The sequence below is a fragment of the Microcaecilia unicolor genome, chromosome 1, assembly GCF_901765095.1.
Source record: "Microcaecilia unicolor chromosome 1, aMicUni1.1, whole genome shotgun sequence".
NCBI lineage: Eukaryota > Metazoa > Chordata > Amphibia > Gymnophiona > Siphonopidae > Microcaecilia > Microcaecilia unicolor.
The window spans coordinates 10073741-10079740 of NC_044031.1; the positions used below are offsets into that span (position 1 = coordinate 10073741).

The 6000-nt window shown below is 46.4% G+C and overlaps 1 pseudogene; it reads left to right on the plus strand.

The window, feature by feature from the left end:
* The window catches only part of LOC115460732, an 87254-nt pseudogene that overhangs the window by 41169 nt on the left and 40085 nt on the right, over positions 1–6000 (plus strand).

Consider the following 6000-nt stretch of genomic DNA (forward strand, 5'->3'; position numbering starts at 1 on the left):
TCGTGTTTGCGCCGTTCGCACCCCTTAAGTTGACCCTCGTGCGTTTTTTGACTTTCGATTTAAAAAAAAAAAAGGGATTTCGGAGAAGGGCCTTTCGGTCTTTTTCCCCTTCCCGTATTTCCAGTTTTTGGCCCCGTTAAGTTTTCTTTCGTTTTCGGGGTAGGCCCTTTTGAGGCCTCGGGTCGAGTTTTTTCTCCCCCTCTTTTTGGTGCCTTACCGCAATTACAAGTTTTGATTTCGCCGGCGTGATTTTTCCGCCCATATCATCGAAGTCTCCCAGCGGCTTCAAGAGTGCACCCAGTGCGCCCGGGTAATCTCGCTCACTGATAGGCACGTCGTGTCTTCAGTGTCTGGGGGCTGGGCACCACCCGCAGGCCTGTAGTCTTTGCGCCCTTTTACAGAAAAGGACTCAGGTAGCGAGATTGGCCCAGTGGAACGTTTTGTTCTCGGGCTCTTCGTCGGCATCGGCACCGGGAGTATCGAGTGCGTCAAGACCTCCGCCCTCGGCCGCGACTGTATCGATTGCATCGAGGCATCGACCCTCTCATCGTCGGGGCCGAGACATCGGAAGGCTGCGTCGGCGTCGGTGGTACCGGGACCTCCACTAGTGCTGATGTCGTCGGACGGTGGTGCTTCGACTGGAGTGCAGGTGAGGGCTGTCCATTCCCCTGCTGGGCTACCTGACCGAGACAATGAGTTCCCCAGCCTGTCAGACTGGCATCTGTAGTGAGTACTATCCATGCTGGGGATTATAAAGGCATTCCCTTTTTCAAGTTGCCTATGTGGAGCCACCAGCGCAAGCTGCAACGAGGAATTCTGGACAATGGCAAACGCATCTCCAACTCCTGCGTTTGAGGAGCCCAACGGCTCAAAAGATCTGACTGCAACTGTTGCATATGCGCCCTGGCCCACGGAACTACTTCTATGGCTGCCACCATAATTAAGCTGTTCGTTGTACCAGAGGATGTGGTCAAAGGAACTATGATAGAGGGGTTCAAAAGAGGAAAATCCATAAAATATTTGTAGTCAGGTAACATAGTAACATAGTAGATGACGGCAGAAAAAGACCTGTACGGTCCATCCAGTCTGCCCAAGAAGATAAATTCATATGTGCTACTTTTTTATTTGTACTGTCCTCTTCAGGGCACAGACCGTATAAGTCTGGCCAGCCCTATCCCCGCCTCCCAACCACCAGCTGTGGCACAGACCCTATAAGTCTGCCCAGCACTATCCCTGCCTCCCAACCACCAGCTCTGGCACAGACCCTATAAATCTGCCCAGCACTATCACCGCCTCCCAACCAGCCCCGGCACAGACCGTATAACTCTGCCCAGCACTAGTCCCGCCTCCCACCACCGGCTCTGGCACAGACCGTATAAGTCTGCCCAGCATTATCCCTGCCTCCCAACCTCCAGTCCCACCTCCCACCACCAGCTCTGGCACAGACCGTATAAGTCTGCCCAGCACTATCCTCGCCTCCCAACTACCAGTCCCGCCTCCCACCACCAGCTCTGGCACAGACCGTATAAGTCTGCCCAGCACTATCCCCGCCGCCCAACCACCAGCCCCGGCACATACCGTATAACTCTGCCCAGCACTAGTCCCGCCTCCCACCACCGGCTCTGGCACAGACCGTATAAGTCTGCCCAGCATTATCCCTGCCTCCCAACCTCCAGTCCCACCTCCCACCACCAGCTCTGGCACAGACCGTATAAGTCTGCCCAGCACTATCCTCGCCTCCCAACTACCAGTCCCGCCTCCCACACCAGCTCTGGCACAGACCGTATAAGTCTGCCCAGCACTATCCCTGCCTCCCACCACCGGCTCTGGCACAGACCTTATAAGTCTGCCCACCAGTATCCCGCCGCTCAACCACCAGCCCCGGCACAGACCGTATAACTCTGCCCAGCACTAGTCCCGCTCCTCCAACCACCAGCTCCAGCACAGACCGTATAAGTCTGCCCAGCACTAGCCCCGCCTCCCAATCACCAGCTCTGCCACCCATTCTAGGCTAAGCTCCTGAGGATCCCTTCCTTCTGCACAGGATTCCTTATGTTTATCCCACGCATGTTTGAATTCCGTTACCGTTTTCATCTCCACCACCTCCCGCGGGAGGGCATTCCAAGCATCCACTACTCTCTCCGTGAAAAAATACTTCCTGACATTCTTCTTGAGTCTGCCCCTTCACAGAGCCATTGCTCGTCAGTGAAAAATGAACCATGAGAAATAGATCTACTTTTGGGCTCTGACAGGCATTTGTGACCAGACTGGCCACCATTGGAGACAGGATCAAGATCTCTGATGGCTGTTATATCGATGTGGGAAGACCAACAAGGAGCTTTTAAATATCAGCTTGAGTGACATCATCTGTTCTATCTGCATCTCTGGTAATCGTCAGCATGGATATGTTGTATTTTCTGCTTCGAGGGAATGTAAAGGGGTCTGTGTATTACATTGTACCCCGCGCTTTCCCACTCATGGCAGGCTCAATGCGGCTTCCATGGGGCAATGGAGGGTTAAGTGACTTGCCCAGAGTCACAAGGAGCTGCCTGTGCCGGGAATCGAACTCAGTTCCTCAGGACCAAAGTCCACCACCCTAACCACTAGGCCACTCCTCCGCACATGTAAGTGGCACTTGGTAGTGTGGGCGGTGTGGAATTGCCTTTGTTTTAAATGGAGGCCTAAATAGCCGTCTGCTAAAACAGAAATCTGCATGCAGCCATTTAATGAGTTCAAACTGAAGCAAAAAATCAGCGTGATGCCTTCTTCCAAGGTGAACCCAATAAATGCACTCCGTGGACCTGCCAGCATATACACGCGGTCCACGGAGTGAATTTCTTGGGTTCACCTTGGAAGAAGGCATCACACTGTTTTTTTTTGCTTCGGTTGAAACTTGGTTTCAATTTAAAGCCCCTGACGCAGCCCTGGTGGGCGAAACACAGTCTGTGTTGGGCATGACTCTAGAATAAAGTTTTGAACCATATCATTGACTGATCTGCTGTGTTTGTTCCACGTTGGATTTTGTGGATCGGTTGCCTATCTGTTTTTTGCAGCCAGTTAATGCCTGAGCAGGTTCACATTTTAACGCAGCGGTAATCGGTCAGTGCGCAATTACCGCCAGACGCACCTACACCATGAACCCACGCTACAAGTAGAAGAATGTTTTCTGACATGGAAAATGGCACACCGGCAAACTTTGTGTATGCCGGACGGTAGTGCTGATTTCCACATGGCAACCCTATGACCCTTAAACTTGTTAAATTGTTCTTCTCTTACAATAACAAACCAGCAATGAGAAGCCGGTAATTATTTCTTAAAATCCTTTAAGGAATCAAAACAGCCTTATAAGTAGTGGAAAATCTAAGTCCAAAGTACTTTTTCTATTAGTTCGTCAGCCCAACATGTTTCGGCATTCAGGGGTAAAATTGTAAAATGGACAAACAAACCCCCTAAAGATAAACACAAATAACTAAGAATAAAAAAACACATAGCACCCCCACAAACCCCTCCCTTAAAAATATATAAAAAAAAGTTTATCTAGGCGGCTTTAGGTGGATTGTTTGTCCATTTTACAATTAATAATTACTGGCTCATCATTGCTGTTTGTGCCTGTGATACGTTTGGATTGTAAGATTGTTTTTATGTCTTTTCCTACAATAATACACAATGCTCTTTTTTTTACTTTTAAGAAAAAGAGGACCCTAAAAACAGTAATACAGAGACACATAACGGAAGCTCAGTGAGAAGCCTGAGGGGAAAAGATGTTATCAGAAAGAGACAAAGAGAAAACTTCTTCCAGTTCTGACTGGGGAGGAAAAGGAAAAGGATCAAAATAAACAAAAACCTTCACCAGGAGGCTCAGCTCTGTGTGAAAAACAGTATCAGTAATCTCAACAGGCAGGGGAAGAGGAGAGAAACCAGAGTGAGATCAAAGCTGTTCCTGTGATATTTGTCAGATATTCCTCAGCAATTCATTTTGTTCTAAAATCACTTCTTAGATCTGATACTGAAGAGAGACCATCTACATGTACGGAAATGGGGGGAAATGTCAGTCTAAGAGAGAACTAGAAGGACAACAGAAACAGTCCTAAAAGAGAAAACATTTTACAGGTTCTGAATGTGGGAAAGGTTTCAATAGGAAGAAAAGCTAATGCAACACAAGCAAACTAATAAAGAACTACAATTGTGTACATTTACAGAATCTGGGAAAAGCTTTACGACCAAAGCAGACATTATAAAACATAAGAAAACATCACTGATGATGAGAATATCTTCATGTCCTGGATGTGAGAAAAGCTCCAACAAGGAAGAAAATTTCCACAAGGACAGAGATCAGTTTCAAGTGCTGAATGTCAGAAAAGCTTTAGTCAAGAGGAAGCAGTCATAGATCACCAAAAAGCTCAAACTGCTGGGGAACCGGACACTTCTACTAAATCTGAAAAAAATATTTGCAGGAAGGCAACACTCTCAAAATACCAGGAAATCAAGAAAAATGAGAGATTATATACTTCTGCTGACAGTGGTATAAGTGCTTGTTGGAACGGAAACCTCACAATGCCCAAGAGGCTTAATTCAGTAGTGAAACCATTTACCTCTACTATGTGCAGTAAAAGCTCACTACAGACAGTCTCCGGAGACCACCCAAAAAACTGACACTGTGAATGAACCCATTTACTTGTACTGACTGTAATAAAAGCTTCAGTCAAAAAGAACACCTCACAACACACAAGAGAATCCACATCATTGAGCGATTTCCATGTAATGACTGTGGTAAAGCTTTAATATAAAGGGAAAACTGATCAGACACCAGAAAATCCATACAGGAGAGAAGCCATTTACATGTACTGACTGTGGTAAAAGCTTCAGTCAGAAAGAACAACTCACATCACACAAGAGAACCACAGCATTGAGCGATTTCCATGTAGTGAGTGCGGTAAAAGCTTAAGTACGAATGAGAAAACTAATCAGACACCAGAGAATCCACACAGGTGAGAAGCCGTTTACATGTACTGAGTGTGGTAAAAGCTTTACTAAGAAGAATACACTGACCATACATCAGAGAATCCACACAGGAGAAAAGCCATTTACATGTACTGAGTGTGGTAAAAGATTTAGCGTAATGGGAAGGCTGACCATACATCAGAGAATCTCACACAGGAGAAAAGCCATTACATGTACTGAGTGTTGGTAAAAGATTTAGTTTAAATGGGAAGTCTGACCATACATCAGAGAATCCACACAGGAGAAAAGCCATTACATGTACTGAGTGTGGTAAAAGATTTAGTTTAATGGGAAATCTGACCATACTCAGAAAATCCACACAGAGGAAAAGCCATTTACCTGTAGTGAGTGTGTAAAAGCTTTTCTGAGAAAGAAAAGACTGACCAGACACCAGAGATTCACACAGGTTGGGAAGCCATTTACATGTACTGAGTGTGGTAAAAGCTTCAGTCAAAAAGAACACACTCACAAACACAAGAGAATCCACAGCATTGAGCGATTTCCAGTAATGATTGTGGTAAAAGCTTAAGTACGAAGGGAACACTGACCAGACACCAGAGAATTCACACAGGAGAGAAGCCGTTCACATGTAGTGAGTGTGGTAAAAGCTTTACTGAGAAGAGAATACTGACCAAACACCAGGAATGCACACAGGTGAGAAGCCGTTCACATGTAGTGAGTGTATAAAAGCTTTACTGAGAAGCAAACACTGACCATACACCAGAGAATCCACAGGTGAGAAGCCGTTACATGTACTGAGTGTTATAAAAGCTTTACTGAGAAGCAAACACTGACCAAACACCAGAGAATGCACACAGGTGAGAAGCCGTTCACATGTAGTGAGTGTGGTAAAAGCTTTACTGAGAAGAGACACTGACCAAACACCAGAGAATGCACACAGGTGAGAAGCCGTTCACATGTAGTGAGTGTGGTAAAAGCTTTACTGAGAAGAACACTGACCATACATCAGAGAATTCACACAGTAGAAAAGCCATATAA